Source organism: Pholcus phalangioides, unplaced genomic scaffold (genome assembly GCF_987345545.1).
Source record: "Pholcus phalangioides strain wild (caught in Gottingen) unplaced genomic scaffold, Ppha-v1.0 ptg000004l_1, whole genome shotgun sequence".
In the NCBI taxonomy this organism is placed as follows: domain Eukaryota; kingdom Metazoa; phylum Arthropoda; class Arachnida; order Araneae; family Pholcidae; genus Pholcus; species Pholcus phalangioides.
This window is the reverse complement of record NW_028301597.1, coordinates 31,295,041-31,320,205: the sequence shown is the minus strand read 5'-3', so window position 1 is coordinate 31,320,205 and position 25,165 is coordinate 31,295,041. Positions and strand designations below refer to the sequence as shown.

The 25,165-nt window shown below is 35.3% G+C and overlaps 1 protein-coding gene across 1 annotated transcript in view; it reads right to left on the bottom strand.

Annotated features, from left to right (window-relative positions):
- LOC149087095 (uncharacterized) overlaps positions 1–23,994 on the bottom strand; it is a 44,030-nt gene extending 20,036 nt beyond the window's left edge. Inside the window, exon 1 of the mRNA XM_089231343.1 lies at positions 23,870–23,994. The gene's annotated coding sequence lies outside the window, so the exon portion shown is untranslated. The remainder of the gene's footprint in view (positions 1–23,869) is intronic.
- Positions 23,995–25,165: the final 1,171 nt, after the last annotated feature.

Here is a 25,165-nt window from a genome sequence, read left to right as displayed (position 1 = left end):
TAATAATAATAATAATAATAAGGAATTAAGAAAAATTATTCTTTTTTTTTTTTAAATTTTTGATGTGAAAATGTTACGTTCAGTTCATTCAGTTTACGTTCGCGGGACACATCAAATGATACAGAGGGCCACATTCGGCCGACATGGGTTGAGCATGCATGCTGTAGAGAAATACGTGTGATAGACCTTAGATTTTTAGTTCATACCCTTAACAATTTATGGCGCGAAATATCATATTAAAATTTTGTAATGATAAAAATCAATACATTTTTAGAAACCCTTTTCCAAACTAAAGTAAAATAATATCCAAAATAGCATTCTTCGTAGAAAAATGTTTAAAGTTTTTACTGACGTTACTTTGATGTGAAAACGCGCAACACTAAAGTTGAAATAACTTAGGTTCTAAGTGTCATATATAACCACTTCGCTTACAAGCGATTGGCAAGAAATTCGGATGATCTCTGTTTGACGAATCGGCGATAAATATGGTAACCTTGTTATAACATAATGGCATGTTAAAAAAAAGGGAGGGAAAAAATATAAAAGTAAGGAAAAAAGAAGAAATGAATGGAAAAAAGTATATTACTATAATTTCTCTCTTATCTGTAATACTTACAGGCAAGAGGGAGTAGGTAGGAAGTACATTTCTTTTATCACCCTCACCTACCTGCTCTTTTTTCCCTCTTATACGCACATGTATATAGTAGGACCTATTTAAACTTAGATTAGAAGCTTTTTACCTCCTCATCACGGAGGTAAAAAGAACTACATTATTTTTTTTGTCATAGGGTTGCATCAAAGTTCCGTGGTGATGAGGACAGAGGAAAGAAAGGCGTTTGAACACAATATCACGTCCTTTATCATAAAGTGGATAAAGAAAGCAAAGCCTGTTTTGCAATTACAAGAAATGGGGGCTTTCATAGGAAATTAAAATATAAAAAAATCGATATTTTCCTCCAAAATGACATTTCAAAGCGTATAGTCGAATATCTCAATTGTAAAGATAACATAAAATTTTATTTACAGAAAGTATAAAATTTATTTTCCATATTAAAAAAACTGATGACTGTTGTTAGGGAGAAATGGGTTTTTATTTGAACAGTGTGTGTCTATAAATCTTATCTCTAAGGTAAACCGAAAAAAATGGATAAGAAATGAGTGTATGGAGACTAAAAATTTCCATAAGCGTTCATATAAATACGTCGCACGTGAAGGTCACGTATATTTATCTCCCGGCTTAAAAAACGACGCTTTTAAGCCGAGAGATTGACACCACACACTGGAATATCAAACATAGTTATAGCTTATTTGTTATTTAAGTGCGAATAACAAGACTACGAGATTATTTACGTGTATATAATCTTGGTATTTCCCTGTCTTATTTACTGACATTAAGTGCATGATTGATTTATTCTCGCCAGATAAAAAATAATGATCGATAAATCATTACTCAAATCCATTCCTCCACATATTACGCTGAAAGCATCTGTAAAACTACGGCGAGCTATTTGTATAAAGTACGCGTAATCAATCATATTCACTTCTATGCTGTGAAAGGATGTTGTTTATGGCCATTGTATGTATATACGAAAACGTGAAACTTTCAGCGTGTTTTATATGCCTGCATCATCTAGATGAGTTGGTTCTTTGATGGCGAACATTTGAGAATTTTTCAAAGTTTGTCATTCCTCGCTTGAAGAAAGTTCTTGGATCTTCCGCTTCATCGACTTCATATGTCGTCACGTTTCATGTTTAATAATCCTTAATTGATTTCTTCGGGATATTTCAATATCAATAATTCAAAGAGCGTCTTATTACATAACGATATATATATATATATATATATATATACATTTTGAAACCTAGGACAATCCTGGATTGATATACAGGGTGGTCATAAAATGACTTTGCCGATATACGGGGTACGAGCTCCTAGCGGCCGCAAAAACCAACAAATGCGAATGAAAAGCGAGATACGGGTGTTTTAGAATATACGCTCGAGAATAAAAAGAGAAACAAAAACCTTGCTCTCGTGATTGCAGTTACAGCAACAAAATTTTGAAAAATTTGAACAGCAACACTTACTTCTATGCGTTGCCAAGTGATCAGCGAAACAATGACTATATAGCGTTGGAACGGTACGCAGACAAAGAAAGATCTCACCAAGGTGGTTGGCGCACCAACCCCTTGGCGTTGCTTTTGCTGCAGTAACGTGATCTGCATAGGTTGTTTCCACATGTTTCTTTGTCTGTGTAAGTTATAATAAGCCTGTGTTTATCAGTTTATCATGCTTCAAGTACCGTTCAAACCCCATTCATGGTCTTTTTTGAATTTAGAAACTAATTAACTTAATGACTTAATTCAATTTTGGGCGTTTGAAATAATTCCAAGATAAAATTGATCGAAAGACTACCAGAATTTACAAAAACATTTTATCAATTTTAATAGTTTTTAACATATACAGTTGAATCCCGTTTTAACGAATACCGTTATAGCGAAACTCTAGTTTTAACGAACACTTTTCTAATCCTTCAGATAAGTTCACATAAGAACAATGCAAAAATATGTAATTCCTTTATAACGAAATTTCGACTTAAAGAAGTGATTTCTCCGGTCTCTTGGAGTTCGCTATAACGAGATTCGACTATAGTACGTATATATGTGTGTGGTGGAAAACATAATTTAATCTCTTATTTAACTTTGAATTGATTGAAAAATACAAATTCAAAGTCCACAACAAGCGAAATGTCCAACGAGGTGGATGAAGGAAAAATAAAAAATATAATATATTAAAATGTCCATAAAATAATATGATAAGATTATTAAAATTTACAGCCTTTATTTTCAATTTGAAAAAAATAATTAAAAATTTTGAATCAGTTTTATTCTTCTTATTTGTAATCTTTAAAAATGTTAATATACTTCCTTCTGCGCCATAATGGTCTTTTCCTTATTGTATTTTTCTTAAACCGTAAAGGCAATTTAAGAGATAATATATCCGACGGAAAACCTCATATATAATTTATCGTATTCCTACTTTAAGGAAAGAAGCTTTTCGCAAAAATATTTATTATTTAGTGCCGAAATTGCTACTGGGATTTCCATTACTACTGGGAATACTAAACATTCCCACGCACGTGGCATTTAAAAAGGCAGATTATTTCAGTTGATGATATTGACTCTCATTTTGGCATTTAGGAGGAGCAAAATCCATCATAACTTTGCCACTTTATAATTACAGTCGAATCCCGTTATAACGAACTCCAAGAGACCGGAGAAATCACCGAAGAAAAAATGAAATTTCGTTATACAGGAATTCCAGATCAAATTATATTATTTCTATGTAAACTTATTTGAGAATTAGAAAATTTTTCGTTAAAACGAAATTTTCGCTATAACGGTATTCGTTTAAACGGAAATCGATTGTATGGTTTTTTATTATTTAGGAGAATTTTCTCTTGTTTGAGCTGTATTTTTGTTTGTTTTCAATGTTTTGTTTGTTATATATTTTTCACTTTACATTCATATGATTTAAAATTCTTTTTATCTTCTGTACAAGCATATATTTGCTTCTAAATGGTGTGGATACGTTTCTCTAAATAAAAAATTGTAATTTTTCTTTCTATGTGAAACGAACAATGTTGATTTGATTTATTCAAAATTGCATGACTCTCCTTGTGAATTTAGTTCTGCAACACAAAAACATTTATTCAGTATTCTCATTTTTTTTCTTCAAAAGGTTTCCTTTTCTTTTTCATTATCCATGAATAGTATTCATAAGTCAGTTAACACTTGAGATATGCATATTTCATGAAAAATTTACATTGGCATTTATGTTAGCACGTAGACGTCAGGTTTTATTCAAAACCCCCAAAAAAATACACGAATAGTTCTAATAATGCCCAACAGATGATGCTGGAAGGCAATGATTGCAGCGCAGTACAAACATTTTCAAAACGATCTGCACGCACATGAGTCAAAAACGTAATAGACCTTACCACAATGCCGTGTGCCTAATACATTTCATCATGGCTTCAGATTTTTATGCTAATTTTGATTTCAATTAAAACCTCATATCATTGGTGGATAAAGAACCCTTGGTGAAGTTGTTTCACTTCACCCCCCGAATAGCCTGCTGAAACTTTACGAACGTTTCAGACACAGAATAGATAGAAGAAAGTTTCAGGTCCAGTAACTCCTGCCAAACTGGCATTACCCGCTCCCTCTATGGTTGAAAATTTGAACTAATGTTTTTTTCCTGTATCTAAAAATATCCCCTTAGGGGAATAACTTAATATAACGTAATAATCAGAAACCCTATTCAAATATACCGATTCCTTTAATATTTTATGAATTTTTAATCTATTTACGAATTTATGGGACACCGTGTATCAATGGTATTAATCGGATATTTTATGGGCAGTTTAAAATTGCGTTAGCAAGTGAAACTCGAATTTCACCGAAATTTACTGCATTCAAATGAGGAATGTTATAATATAACTGCAGCATTGTTTTATTCAAAATATAAATATGCATTTATGATCAAATACGTACAAAGGAAAAGAGGTATCTTAATACTATTATAATAACCAGGCGTCCCAAACTACAATGTGGTTTACCCTTCATAGAAACTCGCAGCCGCAAAATCCTACGAAAGTTGGTTTTGATGCACGATTGGGACATTCACGTGTACACGTGAAATTACACGTGAACATTTCGGAATTGAAACGCGTCACGTTGTCCTAGCTGAAAAAACGAATAAAAAGGAAAAAATCGAAGCTACTGGTGCAATTGTATTCGCCGGAAATTGAGGACGGGAAACACTACAACTACGAACGTGAATATATTTTTGTGTGTGTGTGTGTGTCCCACGTGTCACAAAGGCACCATTTATACGATTTCACACGATGGGAAATAATTTGTAAGTTAAAAAGAACAGCTATGTAAATGGTATACTGGTATATTCACACAGGGAGTTGGAGGCATCTTCTCTCCGTTTAGAAAGACCCGAAGGCAAATGGGCTATCATTCAAACTGAGAGAATAATGGGCTATTAAACGATATAAAGATCACGCTATAAATACTAATACTCAAGCGAATAAATATTTTACAACTAGAATAAAGGTCTCGTTCTGTAGTAATAAAACTTATACGTTTTACATTCGAGAACCCTGCGGGATCTAATTTTAACGAGCGATACAGGCTCTTTATAAATTTTTCCAGAAAAACTAAATTCTTGCATTTTTACGAGAAAACCGTTTTCCTCGTCCCCTTCTGTGTCAATATATTTGTATAAGTTTTCTCATATAAAGCGGTGAAAATGTTTTTTGGCGCTATACAGTAGCACTATACAAAAAGTTAACTCTCTATGGTTCAGCTAAATGAAAACGTATTATTTTTTTTAATTAAAATATACAGGATGATTCTAAATTCATGGAACAAGAGACTAATGGAATAAGACTCCTAAAAAAACATTATGATCATAACATATGCGGTTGAATCTCAATAGCAAAGGCGGTAGAGTGCGTTTTTAGAGAACGCACAACAGCAATCCACCAACAACGAACATCATATTTCTCCGACGGATTTACAGCGATGCAGTCAAACCTCGTTAGTGCGTCACCCGGGTGACGCGTCATCCGCTTACCGAATCACTTTTGGAAATCCCAATTGTCGTCTATGTGGTTATAATGCTATTAAACTCCTGATAATACGTCACCCACACTCCGCTTAATGAGTCACTTTTGTGAAAGCACCCTTTCAAAAATTACCATTCAAATCGGAAATTTTCAGGATCACTTCAACTACCAATTCCACACAAACAAAACTCACCAGTGATTTTTGTTCAGTGAAAAATAAACTTTTTTTTTCGAACTCATAATAAAGAAGATTTAATTTCCATTTAATAATGTTCCAAAACAATTAAACTGCCAGACATGATGACAATACTTTGGTTCCCATAAACATGCGGAAAAATTTGCAAATTTTTAAAAATCAAAAAAGGTAATTTTGTGTTGTAAAGAAATACGTAATCGTGTGGCAAATAAACATAAATTGGTTAATAAAAACTCGAGTTATCAATTTTCACGACTGCACTCGTTTGAATAACTGAAATTTGGTTTTCTCTGCACGAAAGCCTCAATAGAGAAACAGGAATCACATAGCTACTCCGGTCAGTCACTCCGCTTACGAGGTCATATTTCTTGTCTCCCAAGAGTAACTTATTAACGAGGTTTGACTGTATATGCTATCAACCATTCGGGGCTGCATTTGCACTTTCGGAAGGGACTGGAGTTTGCTTTTTATTGTTGCACACATGAACCATCAAAGTTGAGCCAAATAATGATCAAGAGGTATAATGACTTGTGGTATAATTCGCGTTATCAAGTTGCACCACAAGAAGGCCTACCACATTACAATAACCTGCAATGGTTGATTGCACTTATTGCAGCAAATCCGTCAGAAAAAAATATATTTGTTTTTGGTGAAATACTCTACTCTTGGTAGGCACTCTAAAAACCCGCTCTCTGCTTTGCTATTGCGATTCGACCACACATTTTATGAATAAAAATGTTTGTTTAGGAGTCTTATGTCACCTCTTAAAGTTTGTCTCATGAATTCACATTCACCCTGCATGTAAATTGGTGTCGTTGGTATATTTTTAATTGATACAATACATCGACACTGAAATTTTATTAATTGCAGTGGATTTTTTTTAATTAGTTGCATTGACCAAAAAATTGGGGAAAATTTACTTTTTTTTTCCTTTACTTTACACTGTTATCTATGTATAAACAGATATAATATTACACAAAGTCGAACAGTCACCTAAAATTTTATTTCCAGTTCCTTCAATTTGGTGCGACTTTAGAAAAAAATCTGAGCACCGAAAATTTCAGCAGCTTTTAAAATATATATGACAAGATTATGCAACAAAATCCAGGGTGTTCCAATGGGAACGCGATGTCAGATTTGTGAAGATTCCGATAGACATGATCGCGACGGGTATTCTCATATGTAACATGGGGGTCTATATACATCCAGCTTCATAATCTAGAGATTATCATTGCCGTAATTAGAATATGACGCTATAATCATAGAACTCCCACGCGATACATATCGAACTGCTCATGTCAATTTCCTCTATCAGGATCTACAGAAATTTGACGCTCTGTACAACATTGAGACACCCTATTCTACTACTACTACTGCTTAACCATACATGCACCTCATACACACATTGGAATTTCCAACGAATCGGTACATGCAGGAACGTGTGTTCTGAGTGTATGTGTACAGCACCTCCCAAGTGAGAGGACGTAGGTTCGATTCCTCGCAAGGGCAGTTGAATTTTCTTTCCTAGATTTATCATCGCATCAGCCAGCTGTTGAAGCCTTCGTAGTAATAGCTGAGAGGGACATCAACTTGGGATAAGATGGTAAATGCTTGAATTTCCATGTTATGTAAGTATCATATTGCAGAGGTCTGCCTACTCTCTGCAGAGAGACCTCTTCAAATGGGGGACTGACCAACACTGTCTATAGCAGAAGGTCTCCACGAAGCTCATGACGTCGCTGAAGAATTTCATCTCACCAATAGCCATTGGATATACTACAAAAAAATATAAAGATGACGCTTGCATCTGCCTGCTATATCCAATGGCTATAAGTGAGATTACCTTCTTCAGTGACGTGGCGAGCTTCGCGCGGAGGTCTCCTGAAATAGATAGTGTTGGCTGAAGTTAGCCGACCTCCACGGTGTCGTCAACGGGGATCGAACCTGGATTCGCAGAATGTGAGTCCAGCACGATGGCCACATAACCGCATAGTGGCACCTACTACTGGTCATTTACATTTTATGACAGCATAAATACGTTCATTTGTTTTAATGTAAATTTCCCCCTCTTTGCGTTTGTAACAAAGCAGCCGGTTGTTAATTCCTTATGTTTTTTAATCCCAGTTTTATTATCTGTTCTATAGTGTACTTTTCCACAATAAAGTTTCCTTTGTTTGAATATGTAATTTTTTTTTCATTCAAAGCTCATAATCATTAAAAGTTTCCTTGGAGATATTTAGGGAAGAAAACCCCGAAAGATTACCTCATTTTCTGAGCACTACTGATTATGATAGACAATATTTATGCAATTTTACACCAACTCTTGAACATATAAACTTGGACCATCACGATGACTGCAAAACCTGAGACTGAAAATCAACATCGTTTAAATGAATTCCACCTTAATTATTCTCCTTAGCTTAGTTCAGCCATTTGCTAAATAGTTATCATCAAGAAAAACATTCAGCACAGAACCTTGAAATAAAAAATTCCGCGTGAAAAAAGATAACCAAGTTAATTACCATCTCGTAATTATCTGCATTGCTGTGCTAATAGGTTTTCTTTTCTTTTCTTTTTAATGAGCAAAATAAGTCCAATAAAGTTGTTTATTCCCACATTTCTTATTATGTATCTTTCTTATACCATGTCTCTATGTTTTCGGATGCATGTGCTTTTCCTCTTCTATTTAGTTCTTTGATAGTACTAAAATCATGATCTCACGCAGAGTCATTTCACTTCAATCTAATTCAAAATGGTAATTAATTTTACGTTTTCGAATTTCTCTAATTCTTAATTGAAGTTTTTTGGAAAATATTGAGAAGTTATACAGGCTGTCCCAAATTTTGTTTGTACAGCAGATATTTCTGAAACCGTTGTTTTTAGGAACGTGCTTTCAATTACAAAGGGTCTTCAAATAACATGGAGTGTGTGTGTTACTTAAAATCTGAAAATTTGTTTGAGGGGTTGTATACATAAAAAAAGTAAAGAAATCAACTTTTTCTACAGTCCCAGTTCGCTCAAAGTTCCAATAATGGAGAAATTTAGATCACGCTCTAAAAAGTCATTTGCAAAAATTCATATTTTTAAATGCAATATTTATCGGAATATTTAAAATATAAAAGTGTGTGCGTGCGTTGGCAAGTTTTCATGACCTGAAAAGTTTCTATTTGTAGGGACAGTACACAAATAGAATGAAACTGACAACCATTTTATATTTTATAATTTTTCACATTCGCAAGAAATAGCTGTTACATTTTTAGACAAATATTTTGTCAATTACAAAATTGTGACTACATTTGATTTTCCTTTTTTTGCAATTCGTTAATCACACCCTCAATCATTGGCAACAAGTGCTAAAATCGTCAAATATGTCCTCAGTATTGCATTTATATATATATATGCAATTTTTTTAATGACTTCTCAGAGCTGCTTTTACATTTCATCAATTAAAAGTTTTAGCACGCGGGGTGTTAAATTTAAAAAAATTATATTTTTCATGTATATGACCCTTGGAAAATTAAGGACATTTTAGGTACAAAATACGTCATTTGAAAACTTTTGCGATTAAAAGTATCTTTCTAAAGTCAGCGACTACAGAGATATGCGCTGTGCAAACAATTTGGGACCGCCTGTAATATATTCAAAATAAACATTTTACTGTGTTATTATTCAGGGTCACACGCAAGTGCAGAGCATATATTATGTCGTGCGTAAAATATGTCATTGATGCGTGGGCATCGAATATTTTTATTGATTCTTCTCTTCAATTTTCCACCACATCAAAGTGACAGGCGCTTATCGATTCAAATGAAGAAGAAAAAAAGCAACTGGAATTAAGTGGAAGTTTTTATATGACAGGAAGTGCAAGATACCTACTTGCGTGAAACCGATTACATCCACAACTTTCGCTGATAAAGATGCGACAGATTACAATGATGTTCAACTATCATTCATTCCCGTTTTGGCGATTCATCGTGAAAGTGCAATTCCAATTTGCTGAGGCGGGTTTTTAAACACTTGTATCTCATGAAGTATCTAACGCAAGTCAAAATCAAATACAAATACAACGCCACAACAGGCAAAATGCCCAACAAGGTGACTGAGAAAAAGATGCCCATAAAAATCAATTATATCATCAGATGTACTTTGCAAAGGAGCATCCAATGATATTACTCCGGGTTCAAAATACCTCCGCAACAATTTTTTTCCTGCTATATCTCGAGCAGTTCACTGCGAAAATAGACAACATTGATATTGTTTGATAGTTATTCCAAAGACAAAGTCGATGATATTTTTCATTTTTTTATATAAATTTCATTATTTCAGTACCTTACCACGCGATTCAAGGCACAAAAAACGTATTCACGCTGCACCTCCTAGAGATAGAATGCCTCTGCACTGTTTGCCTTAAACGTCATTCAGACTACCTAATGCAATCATGAACAATATTAAGTTCTCAAACGCAAAATATCTTAGGGCCAACCTTTTCTTCCCCGAACAAATCCTACCCCTGTTAATATGAATCACTGTTTTGCAGGATGCTTTTTTAGCTAAAAAGATGTTCAACTGCCAAACCTAATAATCAACACTAATGCAATTACGATAAACATGCCGCGAGAAATACACCGGTTTATTCGCGAGTTAGACCGAATCAAGGAAGTTCGAGTTGCGGCAACACTTCCTTTCGGCGGTAACAATCCGTACTGTCCTTCCACTTCAATTGTACAATGGGAGATTCATTCCCCCCTCCTTAAAATGAATCGATTCACTCTAAGTTCTCCATTGTTTTCCGAAGAGAATGACGAATAGAAATCTTCGTACAAGTCCTATTTAATAATGCGACGCTTGAATTCACTGGCTCGAATTTCTAGAATCATGAACCGGGAAACTCGTTGTAATGTTATAAAATTATTCAGTTTACGACCGAGAAGGAAATTCGGAAGCACCGGGTCTATTTCCTTTTCTTCTTATGAATAAAACATCATAAGAATTGACCGGATAATACTGGTTGTATAAAATGGTCACCATTCAACCTTCAGATATAAGAAAAAATGTCTTATAAATTGCTTATGTACAGTCTTTTTTTCTTCTATAGCCATAGAATGAATGAAACTTGAAGTATTCGCCGTATTCGAAATAAGATGCAAAAGTGGATTCAATGTAAAATTTTAACCACCGGGATAGAGCTCATTTGATCATTTCTGTCGCAATGTGGTTATTTTCTGCACACGAGGGCTAATTAGACCGGGACTTATTGCCGGGATTATTGCCGATTCCGAACGGCAGCCTTGTTTACACTCATAGACAGGTTTATGATCTAACCCTCTACCCCCCCCTCCCCCGACGTGCGACTCCCTGCAGTAGCAATGTTTTTCTGTAGTCGTGTCGCCATTTCTGCTATACCTGTGTGTCAGGAAATTTTCTGACAGAGGACGAACCTCCTAACCAGTTCACAGCCCGCCGTTCTGTCTCAATGGACGGATTTTTGCAGGTGGTCGAAGAAGACGTTGGCCGTGAAGGAAGCTGTGCACGCATGTATGTGTTGCGAACCACACGTGAAGTCTGTTTCTGTGTAATGCTGGTTATATGTAGTGCTGCCAACTGCAGTCAATTTCTCTATGAATGAAGTGTAATGATTGAATAATCGTATCGTTGTGTAGGTCTGTTGCTCTCTATGGCGAGATTTTTCAACGGGGAGATCAGCCAGCACCTCCTAAAGATAGAAGGCCTCCCCCGCACGGGTTGCCAAGTTCATCAGTAACGTCATTAAGACTACCTAGCAAGTTTGACACAATTTGAACCACAGCATCCTATTTCGTTTCTTCTTATTTTGGCGTAGAATCTTCCTGGTTGGCTCACAAATGGTGATTGGATATGGGGCATAGAAATCGCAATTCTGAGCCCCCGACCCCTTTTCTTTTCCGCACCACGATGATACTGGCACGAGCAGAGAATTTTTTTCCCCTGAATGTTCTGAGGGAAAATAGACTACCTACTGACGTCAGACTGCAGAGGCCTTCTATCTCTAGGAGGTTCTGGATGAGCTCGCATTCGCACCTCGTAGTCGGAAACCCCAGAAAACCAACTTCAGCCGACCACCACTGTGGCAACGGTGTGGATCGAGCTCGGGGTTCTTGTGATAAGAGTTCCCCCACTGTGACCACTCGACCATCACAGCGGTACACATACACACACAACGACGAACCGGGTATCGAACTCGTGACACTTCTAAACATCGACCTGGGTTACCGCCCCCCCCCCGGAATAGCATTATATCGGCAAAATAGCAAAAATATCGGCTTTTAGTGAGAGAAACATACACATGATTACTCATGACTAGGACTAGGATTTTTGTGACTCAAAAACCGACAGAATATCCTCCATAAAAAATGCATTTATGCCCGTAAACATCTAAAAATATACCTTTATAAATAGCTGACCATATTTCCTCGAGAAAATTAGGATGTCGTTGTCCAAAATGATGTAGAAGGTACACAAATAAAATTGCCAATTGTTGCTAATATCACTGAAAAATCGCCAATCAGTGTCAAAAACGATGCCAAACGTAAGAGACATTGTCAATTATTGCTAATATTGTCGAAAAATTGCCAACGTGGGAAATGAAGAGCTATTTAAGAGTCAGCTTGGGGGAGGGGGGGGGGTCTCTCTTCATCGTTCTGCTGAAATATGCAAAGTAATGGTCGAAAATATGAAAATACAGTAGAGTCTCGCTAATCAAGCAAATATCAGACCAGGGTGCACCAGATTATCAAAATCGTCGGATTACTGGAAGTCAATTGAAGAATTGTCCCCCTTTTAAAAAACTTCTGCTTACAGACATATACAGTGATATGTTTTTCCTCTCCTATGATCGAAGAAAACCCGCCTAAATAACGCCAGATTAATGAACGGCCGGATTATCGAGTCTACTGATGCCTTAAATTCTGAAAATCAAGAAAAATGCCTCAAAATCATCTCAATGGTAGCATTATATCTTCTGCAGATGACACAGTTTTATATGTTGGGGATACAGAAACAGATAGTTTGGTTAAAAGAACAGAGAAAGACCTAACAAAAATAAATCCCTGGCTAATTAAAAAAATTAAAAATAAATACACGAAAAACTAAATTTATGTGCACGAAAACAAGAAATATAAATGACAGAACAGAAATCCACGTAAAATTACACACTCACTCAAACTATGTCATAATGTAATTGTGAAGAAATAGGTAGCGTGTTTTAATTATGAATACTTAGGAATAGATATACAAGATAACCTAAAATGGAACATACATAGTGAAAAAATGATAATGAAACAAAAAACCTCAGAATGTACTCAGGAGTTCTATATAAACTTAAATACATAGTTGACAATAACTTCTTGAAAGATATCTTCAATGCGTGGGTTTATTCAAACATAAATTATGGAATATGTGTCTCTACGGAGGAACGTATTACGAAAACATACGCAACTTAGACAATCTGTATAATAAATTAAGAGAACTAATAAATGTTCCTAGAAATACTAAAAAAATACAGTGCCACATATTAGCACTGAGACAGAATTACATGTACAGAATTTATAAATTTATCATCAAAAACGAAGAATATCGAATAGGTATAGAAATATTTATCATGTGCCTAAAAGTAACAACACATCGTTTCAAAGATGTTTTTGTTACGCGTCAACAAAAAATAATGAACTTCATCTACTCTAGTAATTACACAAATAGTAATAAAAATACAGATTACAATATCTTTAATATGATCAAAAACACAGATATTAATGCAGTACTTTGAAATAAATTGTTGCACCATATTAATTATATCTGTATATACTAAAATGCATCTAATAAAGAAAAGAGCTGTTGCTGAAGAAGAGAATCATATAGGCCTGCTGGAAGGACCATACTGTCCCTTGGGACCAGGGCCGTCTTAAAAGAATCGGAGGCCCCCGGACCAACTGAGGCCCTACCTGGTAAACTTTCGAGAATTTCAACCAGTTATAATTTTTGTGAGGTCCCTTCTTCTGTTGAGGCCCCGGCGTTAAGACGGCACTATACTACATAGTGCATGTAATACATATGTGTGTGTTTTGTGTCATTGTCTTTGTGTAACTTATGTTTGTATTTGTATATTATATTATATATTTGTATATTATATTATATATTTGTATATTGTATATTTGTATATTGTATATTTGTATATTGTATATTTGTATATTGTATATTTGTATATTGTATATTTGTATATTGTATATTTGTATATTGTATATTTGTATATTGTATATTTGTTTGTTCGTTTAAACAAATAAATAAATAAATGAATAAAATTACTGAAAATCATGAAAAAATGCTCTGTCACGTAAAAATAGCGAAATATGTAAAATCATAAAATGATAAACAAAGTCATAGAAATCCGAGCCCTACTTATATGAATTTAGGTTGTATTGAAAATAGGAACATTTTAAGTTTTTATGGTTGATATGGTTTTCACACACAAACACAATGTGAGGATCATCAAATCAATTCTCTCATTGATTTTCTTGCCTGTACTGGAGAATTATTTCTCCCGTTCGTTTACATACTCTTTCGTCCGTCCTTTTTCCCGTTATTTAGTTTTTGCTGGTTCACAAATTATCCCTACCATTTCTCCGGTCCGCAAATAAATTCCCTTCCCCCCCCCCCCATTTCAACCGATCCGCATTTGCAAAAATGTTGAAGAACGCATTTAGACAACAGACATACCTACGAAGACGAAACCATACTCCATCTCTGAAAACACGTATCACCAAAAATAGGGTTCTACGTCCTTGGGTTTCTCATTACAAATAGTAAAAAAAATTCAGTTATAAAAATAATAATAAATAAATAAAATAACAGCTATAAATAAATATATATAAAAATTACAGGTAATATAGTACGCTCGTCGATATACGAAGTTGAGTGCAATTTCAAATTGAATGATCTATATTTGCAATGTGAAACGGTATCTCCCTTTTTCATTCTTCGTTCGAGAATATATCATATCCATTGACATTTTGCGGGATAAAATTACTTTTCCGATCCAATTCATTAGAGCATGACTTCAGATTACAATTTTTCGTGTATTTATCAAATTTGAAACTTTATATTCACTGTAAACATTTCTTCAAAAAAGACACATTATGAGCCTACACCTACGCGTTTGTAAAACATGCTGTTTGATCTGTTTGGAAACTCGACATAGCCATAATGGATAAAAAGTGAATTGCGATGTGAAAAAATGACTAGAAATGGAATATTTAAATATCCACATAAATTAAATAAATAAATACATGCACTGAACTATCACTTTCCTATCGTTAAAACGTGAAAATACGCCCCGTTTCTGATGAATAATATGTATTGAATTTCCATCTAAAAATACTTCCTATTTAGCTATTTTCAATTCAATATCTTCCTCGAATGATTTTTTTGGAAAAATAAGATTGTGTTACCATGAAGGCAATTGAATTAAATTCAAATAGCTCTGGAAATACGAAATCATCCTACTCCAGAAAAGTTTGATTTTCTAATACATTAACTCTGGATCTCGTATATATATAGAAAGAAATTTACTCAGTTATTAAAACTTTTTTAAAGTTATTAAAAAACGGAATCCGAATTTTTTCAGTGTTTTCAAATAAAAGTTCAAAAATTTGAGTTACATACACACACCAAGTAGTTAAGAAACTTCGAATAAAAATCTCAAATATTCTGATGGTTTTTAGCAGATGTGTTAAATGACATATTCGACGACGATTCTTATTTACCTGATAAAACATGATTAACCGATCGTTTTCAAAATTTATTAGGATTATCGAATTTACTAGAATTATTATGGGTTTTCTCCAATTCGTTTTTCTGTAGCCATTCCTCATACATGTCCAGGGCGTCCATAATTAAAAGACCCTATTTTAAAGTAGCCTACAAGAGAAACCAGTCATCAAAAAATTGTGAAATTTTGTGGAGGACTTCATGAAGTGATGGGAATTTGTTTCAATGGGAGAAAAAGTTGGTTGCACATGTCGCCACCAGAGGGTATTTTGTTAAGAAATGACACATTTAGGCAAACGTTTGCAATTTTAACAAATTGTTAGACACTTTTACAATTGCTACTGCAACAAAACATGTTCCACGTGATGGCCATCATTTTACGACACCATGTGAAATGACAAGATGGCATGTTCCACAACTGACTGAAGTGTGTGCGGGAAAATGTTCAGCACGTGGCGTGAAATGCTGCCTACGAGATCAGGTAAAGTTCTTGGATTGTCACGACTTACCAGACGTTTCAAATACCCCCGGCTGATGACATGTTATTCTGTAAAATGTGTTTTAAGAACATTCTTAATGTGTGGAGGAGCTCCGTTTTGCATAAAGATTGTGTCTGCAAGGCCGTAACGTGCTTGCAGAGCAAGAACAACTTCGTTCTGTAGCAGCAATGCATATCGCTTCCCAGTGAACGAGCATGCCACTGGACCTGTAGAACGTAACTCCTCATAGAATGGAGACCAAGAATAAATGATGCAGTAAATCCACACCATACCGTCACTTTTGATGAATGCAGCGGAACCTCTAAGATAGAGTGCGGATTTTCTGGTTCCCAAATTCGGCAGTTGTGAGTATTGACTGCACCATCCAAGTGGAAATGCTTGTACAGCGTCTATGGAAACGGGGTTTTTTTCCTCTTCCAGGACGAACAGCCAACGATCCTGTGGTTTTCAATTTCATTATCATACTCCGAAAGTTTATAACAATCATTGGACCTCTTCTAATCCTCTTCCAAGTCCGATATTTCTTTAGAGCAGTTAGTGCGGGATTGCTGTTTCGGTAAAACACATTTATCCAAGAAAGCGCGATCTCGTATGTGAGCAGCAAACACATTGAGAAACAAGATCTACGCGAATATTTCTAGGTTTTATAACAGCTGCTGCGTGACATCACATATATTTAGATGTTTACTACAGGTATTCAAAGTGAAACGCCCTCTGGTGGTGACACGTGCAACTAATTTTTCTCCCCTGAAACAAATTCCCATGAAGTCCTCCACAAAATTTCATACTTTTCTGATGACTGGTTTCGTCTGTAGGCTACTTTAAAATAGGGTCTTTTAATTATGGCGCTCTGTATATATATAAATACAGGGTGTCCCATAATTCCGAAAATAATTTAGGAATTCATAAAAATTGAAGGAATTGGTTGCGAAAATGTTATCTCACGAAGATGAGGTTTTTGTTGGTACAGATAAAAAATTAGTTCAAATTTTGTCGACAGAGTATACCGCACGAAGTTAAATCACTGCAAATATATAAATCAGAATCCTAGAAAATGCAGGTTGTCAGATTTCTGAATTTTCCTGTTACTGTCGCTTACATAAGGTTTCCATCGCGATATTGACATTGGTGAAGCATCAACTCGGCCAGGAATCACCGGCTGAAGTTTTTGCAACATTTTAAATATTGATGATTTGTATTAAAACTATAGATTTTAAAATAATTTTAAAAGATATTATCTAACCTTTTCTATTTCATGTCAACAAAGTTTTTATATAGAGCTTAAGACATTCAATATCAAATTTCATATCAATTTGGCTTAAGACATTCAATATCAAATTTCATATCAATTTGGCTTAAGACATTCAATATCAAATTTCATATCAATTTGGCTTAAGACATTCAAAAACAAATTTATGCGTGAAAAAATAAGCAAAACTTGACCTGTTAAGTTGTGATTTCAAATTTTTAACGACAGATGGCAGTACTACTTAGACACATAAAAAGCATTCCTAAGAATCAAAATTCATGTTACGTTCACAACATATACACGCACATTCCAACCTGTACTAATTCGTTAGAAATTCCATAGCGTAATATGGACGAGGTGAATGTATGGTTTAGTAGAGTAATTTCTTATGTGAACAAAAAAATCAATTCAATGCAGTGAAATGACGAAAGAAAAGACTTAAAACATCATCTTTCCTTTCTGATTGACAAATAATGTCACAAGAAGATATTAGGAAACAAACACGTGGCGTGCTAAAGAAAACGCACAGAGAAAACAAGTGCAAGGTTAATAATAATAGCGGCAATATATACGGAGATAAAAGCAAAAATAATACACTTCAACTGGAAAAATGTTATTGCTGGAGCATCTTGGAGAAGCTGTTGTCGATAACGGATTAATGGAAGAAACAGGTTAAAAGAACTTCTCGTATATTAACTTTCGGATAAGTTTAGATCCCATCGAGAAAGATATACGAGACAACGGGAATCTCTTCTTAAACATCTCCAACAATATATTGAATCTTCAAGGACCATCGCCGGTCAGTTGATGGACGGAGATGGGCGAAACGAAAACCAATATTGTATCCCTTTCTTATGAAAACACATATTTACTTGATTACTGAGGTTGAAAAAAATCTTAAGCGAGACAGAAAATCAACAAAACCTGCTATTATTCAAGAGCAATTACGATGTCATCAATACGTATTCGGTTCACGTGGCTTGATAGGGTATTCGGAAGCAGTAAAAAATCACACACACACACACACACACAGAAATGCAATAAATTTTCATAGAAAACTAGCAGAAATACCCGGAATTGAACTGATAGGGTTTTTTACACCGGGTGCATTACCGAATGAGTTCGCTATTGATATAAATTTTACGGTTTGTTTTATAATTCAAATGAAATACGGCCAAACTCGGTTATAACGACATCGGTTGTAATGGCACTCTTCGGCTATATTCTCGGACTGATTCTCATAGAGAATAATGTTAATGAGCCTTGCTAATTTTTTGTTTTTGTTTTAACGAAGCTTGCTTCAATTCCCAATCTTTAGTAGAATCAGAGATGAAGATCGTTTGAATGATTTATAATTGTGTCATAATGAATATGACAATAAATATTCAGCTCACGTATTTGTTACGTCCAATTTTTTCCCCGCGATATACAGGGCGCCCATAATTAAAAGACCCTATTTTAAAGTAGCCTACAGGCTAAACCAGTCATCAGAAAAGTTGTGGAGGACTCCATGAAGTGATGGAAGTTTCTTTCACGGGGATAAAATAGTTGCACATGTCACCACCAGAGGGCGTTTCACTTTGAATACCTGTGGTAAACATATAAATATATGTGATGTCACGCAGCAGTAGCTGTTATAAAACCTAGAAACATTCGCGCAGATCTTGTTTCTCAATGTGTTTGCTGCCGACAATGACGATAAGTTAACGAGATCGAGCTTTCTTGGGTAAATTGTTTTACCAAAACAGCAATCCCGCAGTAACTGCTCTACAGAAATATCGGACTTGGAAGAGGATTCGAAAAGGTCCAATGATTGTTAAAAACCTTCGGAGTATGATAATGAAATTGGAAACCACAGGATCGTTGGCTGTTCGTCCTGGAAGAGGAAGAAACCCCGTTTCTATCATGGAGGTATTATCTAGTATTATCTAACTATCCCCGTAACACCTTCATGGTTTCTATAGACGCTGTACAGGAGGTTTCGCTCCAGGTGGAAGAGGACAGAGCTTCAAAGTCTCGTGGTAGCACTAGTGTCAGGCGTGTAGCACAGGCGTTGGATAGGCCACGTCCAACTGTCCATAAGATCATGCGGAACATCCTCCGATATTATCCGTACACAAACTTTCACTTGCGCAGCGGTTACTTCCCCATGATTATGACGCTCGACTCCGGTTCTCACTGCAGTTTCTAGCTCGCGTTGAGGTCGATTCGTGGAATATCCTCTGGACAAATGAAGCGCATTTTCACTTGGATGGTGCAGTCTATAGTCACAACTGCCGAATTTGGGAACCAGAAAATCCGCACGATATGTTAGAGGTTCCGCTGCATTCATCAAAAGTGACGGTATGGTGTGATCACCGGCAAGCGATAAGCATTGCTGTTACAGAACGGAATTGTTCCAGCTCTGCAAGCACGTCACTGCCTTGCAGACAAAATTTTCATGCAAGACGGAGCTCCTCCACACATTGCAGTGTGTGTTAAGAATGTTCTTAAAACACATTTTACAGAAGAGCGTGTCATCAGCCGACATTTCCCTTATCTATGGCCTCCCAGATTCCCGGATCTTAATCCATGCGATTTTTGGCTTTGGGGGTACTTGAAACGTCTGGTAAGTCGTGACAATCCGAGAACTTTACCTGACCTTAAAGGCAGCATTTCACGCCACGTGCTGACCATTTCCCCGCACACACTTCAGTCAGTTGTGGAAAATGCCATCTTGCGATTTAACATGGTATCTGAAAATGATGTTTTTTTGCAGTTAGAAAAAACTGTGAATGTGTGTGAAAGTGTTTGACAATTGTTAAAATTGCAAACGTTTGCCTAAATGTGTCATTTCTTAACAAAACGCCCTTTGGTGGCGACATGTGCAACCAACTTTTTCTCCCATTCAAATAAATTCCCGTCACTTCATGAAGTCCTCCACAAAATTTCACAATTTTCTGATGACTGGTTTAGCCTGTAGGCCACTTTAAAATAGGGTCTTTTAATTATGGACGCCCTGTGCATTCAGGAATGAAGTCGCATTCGGCGGATACGCATCGCCATTTACAATAACCATCGGTAGAACTTGTGAAAACTCGTGAAAAACAGAAACAAAGACGATGCAATATATTTCCCAAGGGTAAAAAAAGTAATAATAATAATAATCTTGACTCGGATGATGATGGTTCGCGTTCGTAATGTACGTTCATAGAACAAGCGCTTGGAACCGAGAGAAAATAAAAATATAAAAAAAGTAGAAAAATATAATATTTTTCTTTCCAGCAACGCTCTTCAATAGAAAAATGCCGGTACCCAGTCACGAAATGCTTCAAAAGCATTGAATAAACAGAAAAGCGAAAAAATAATAATAAATAATCGTTAAGAATAAAAAAAAAAATGAAATTTTCCAAAGAATTTTTCCCACACACTGTGAGGTTGTTTTCCCCCTTTTTTTCTGGAAAAAAAAATGATCATGATGATTATTTTAGACGTAGGTCTATACGACAATAAATTATAATGTAGAAAGTTTTGGCGTTTCTTGGACTTTTCGAAGATTTACGGATCGAAATTTTTGTGTGAATGGGCGCGAAAAAAGCAATTTAAGAAATCCCAGTGGTCAGAGTGGTTATGAAATGCTCAGGTATTTGAGTAAGAGTGCAAATACCTGCGTATAATCCATTGTTTCCAATTTGCTAACTCAATCCTTTAAGCGATTTTTTAATTGCCACACGGTGGAAAAAATCTCCTTCTAACTGCCACTTACGGAAAATGTCCCCCCCCCCCTCCATCATTTATTTATATATTGTACTGTTTTTCCCCAATTTTTTTAAAACTTTTATGAATTTAAATGTCTCAGTGAATATTGCACGTAGAAACGTTTAATTTAGAACCCAATTAGAACCTCGTTGCCACGTCTCTCCTGAGTTCCACGTTTCTAAGTGCAATATCCGCAGAAATATTGGAATTAAAAAATCGGAGGGAAGTTGGGAAAAAACAGCAAAAACTAACGGACAACGCTTCTTTCCTTTTATTTATGCTGCTCTGTCCCAATTTTTCACAGATTTTTGAATTCCAATATCTTTGCGAATAAAGTCTCATAAAAGTGACCTGAATATATATATATTTTCATATGAAGTATCTTAGTTATTTAAAGTTAAACTTGGAAACTGATGGCCACGAATATTGAACTTGGCCTCAGGAGAGATAGGGCAACAACTTTGTAGGTAGGTTTTGTAGGTACAGGCACGACGTATCTTAGGTCCATGCGTTATTTGGGTAGGATATTTTTTCTATTTGGAAGTACATGCTTCTAGAATCCACGGTTCGCCACGAAATTCTGGTGACAGCTGTTAGCTATGCACCATGTATAATGCATTACCATGTTTTAATGATGCAATTTCTTTTCCTTTTCAAAATTTTTACTACTATTTAAAACGGGGTTCATTATAACTGATAAGAATTAATTGTAAATAAAGGATACAAATATTAAAATAATAATACAGTAGAGCATCGATTATCCGAATACCGATCAACCGAAAGCCTTCAAGTCGGCAAATTCATTGTCTTGAGAAGGCTATGAAGTGACCACAAATTCCTCAAGTGTGAATTAGACCACAGATAATTCCAAATTCCATTTAAGAAAGCATCGTTGTATCGAGTATCATTGTAGTGAGGTTTCACTAAATAATGATTTTTTAAAAAGTTAGAACAACAAGAAGAATGTGATGCTGTCCGATATTGCTGTCTTTAAAACATTTTCGATATTTAGCGGCAAAAAAAGAACTATTCTATAAGCTCTGAAGCAAAATAAAATTTTGAAGTTCTTTTCCTAAACTGTAGACCTACTTTAATGGCCATTTTGAACTTGTCAAATTAGGCTAGTCAGTTTTCTGTGCATGCCCCCACAAGAATGTGAGGGGGAGGGGACTGACATGGCTCCAGCCTTGAGGCCCAGGACAATTTTACTATCATTTTTTTGTTTTTTCATGCTATAAATTCACTATATAAGGGCCCGTGAAAAGTTTTGTTCGGGAGGCCAGCTGAAGATTTCAGCCTAAAGGCCCTGCTCGAGGATGTGGGGGGCCGTGTCTCTTGGTTATTTGTACGACGTGTGCTTTTTTGTTTCATATTGCTCCTATGGCACTGGGTACAATTTATTTCCTTGAAGCATCTGCTGTCCGAAAAATCAGTTATCCAAACACCCTCAGTCCCCAATTGTTTCGAATAATTGGTGCTCTACTGCATGTTATAACAAAGCAGATTCTATAAAATTTCAAACAATTAAAAAGTAGAAATTTCACTATATTTTACATGACCAAGTGGTAAAAACTGCTTAAGTGAATGATGTTGTTATGTCAACGGTATCTGCTTAGAGGTACGATTGTTAATGAGCATGCAACCAAATGGAGATCAATCATCTCTTAAATGTCCTCTATAATATCAGTCCATGTAAATGACAGTGATTTCCACAGATTTAATACAGAAAAAAAATCGTACATATAAATCTCACTGAAAGGATTTAGATCTTTTTTATGAATTTTTTTAGAGGCAATGTAAAACTAAGCTTGATTGTAATCGCAAGTTAAAATTTTGCATTATATAACGACATATGCATGCACAATGAACCCATGATACTCTGTGGATCAAGGAAAAATATCGTTGTAGAGGAGTTATCGTTGCATCGAGATGTAGCATTGTTATGTCAGTCACTGCCAAGTTTAGGTTGTTGTTGACATCTTTGAATTAGCAGTGTTAGTATCAGCATAAAATACAGAGTGAGTGTTTATTTACACAGAAAACAATTGAAATTGATTAGTTTATGAATAAAATTTAGTTATTGTTTCACCCTGTAAAGTAGTTTACTGCACAATACTTTTGAGTATTACACAAAAAGTAGCTTCACGGCAATTTCATTAACCCTTTTAAAGGGTAGATAGGGTAGAATACCGATGTTATTAGACAATCTCGAAATAACAAAAACGGATGAAGAATCTAAAAATATATTGAAGGTGAATTTCGAAAGAAATAAAGAAAATATCGTTGTAGCAGTTTTGAAATTTCAAAAAGATTTAGTGAAAAAGCGCTTTACCATATAGTAAATTATATCGTTGTATCGAGAGTAATTTAACATTAGGCCACAGACAATTCCAAATACCATTTGGTATTTGGTAGCCGCCTGGTAGTCGAGTGGTTAGGGAACTAGCTTCTCACTGTGCAGGTCTGGGTTCGAATCCCGGTTCGGGCATGGATGTTTACTAACGCTAACAAATTCCCTGGACGGATCATGCTGATCCCTTGGGAATGCGTGAGGATCACGTTATTAAAAAAAAAAAAAAACCATCGTTGTAGAGTGATTTATCGTTGTATCAAGTATCGTTGTAGCGAGGTTTTACTAAATAATAATTTTTAAAAAAATTCTATCAAAGTTTTGCTTATGGCGATAGTTTCATTCCCACCAATCATCAAAGTCCACAAATAATGCGAATTACAAAAATTAAAAACTTACCTTTCCATTCTTAGAGTTGATATGGAAGTGTCTCTCCTTATCTCTCCCAATCATAAACTTACTATAGTGATTACATTTCTAAGTCACAGAATATTTTCAGTTGAGCGCCAAGAGGAGGAATCATTGTGATCCCTATGCGAGTGAGTATTAGAAGACAAACTGGGAGCGTGTTTATCTTGAGAGTGAGTTGTGTATGTGCGCGTAATCGCCAAACTCACCAGTAGACATTCGAGCTGGCGCCGCTTTGATTGGCTGCCCCGTTGTTATTCTATTCAATATAATCTCGACTCTTATACTCCGCATCTCTTTCTTATTTTTCACTTTCATCTTCTAGACACTTTTACCAAAATGAAAAAATTTTAGGTGAATTATTAGGTGCGTTAAAAAATTCTCCAAAAAAGTGAACACGTACTTCGTATTCATATTTTTTTTTTGGAATTTCACTCGCCGTAAATTTTTAGAATGAAAATTTCTTGTGGTTCAGCGCACATTAAAAACGTTAATATTGAAATATAATTTACCTATTTATTCTGGATTTTTTTTTTTCAAATTTTCGTGAAGATCGTAATTTTGAAATATATTAGTGCGTCGATTATTCAAATCAATTATGAACCGAGTTAAGTTCCCATAACTTACTTCTGTTCAATAAGCGTTATTGCGTGTATTTTTCAAATCTCGTGCATACGTATCCTCTTCAAACCTGAGCCAAAATTTGCTGTTGAAAAAAAAAATTAATTGATTTTTGTTTATTGTATGTCGCAAAATGTCATAATTAATCATGTCATATCACAAAAATAAAAAAATAATAATTAATTGATTAATTATTTAATTAATTTGGGTCGATATCTTTACTGGGATCATAGGTGTGTGTAGGATTTTCGCAAGGGAGAGGGTTCAAAAAAAAATTCCCTCTGAAGGAAGGGGGAGGTTTATGTTTTTTCTCTGTAAAATAACACTATAATTTCGGCTCTGGGGCTTTTTGTGTACGACAATGACCGGGGACCATTTGAGTTAGGAACACGTATGTGTACCCCTTGGGTCTCAACTTGAAAAAAGAATCATTAAAACCATTTAAAACCGTTGAAATGAAGATGCACATATGCGTACCTCTGGAACAAAGAGGATATGCTGTGTTAGAATGTATGGTAAATGACGAATTTACCTTGTTATTCGAGGATATTATTTTATAAATGGGGACATTATCTTATATATGAGGATACAGTAAATCTTCGATTAACCGTCTCTCGTTTAACCATCAGTTTCTGTTATCCGTCGTGTCATCGTCTAAAAAAAAAA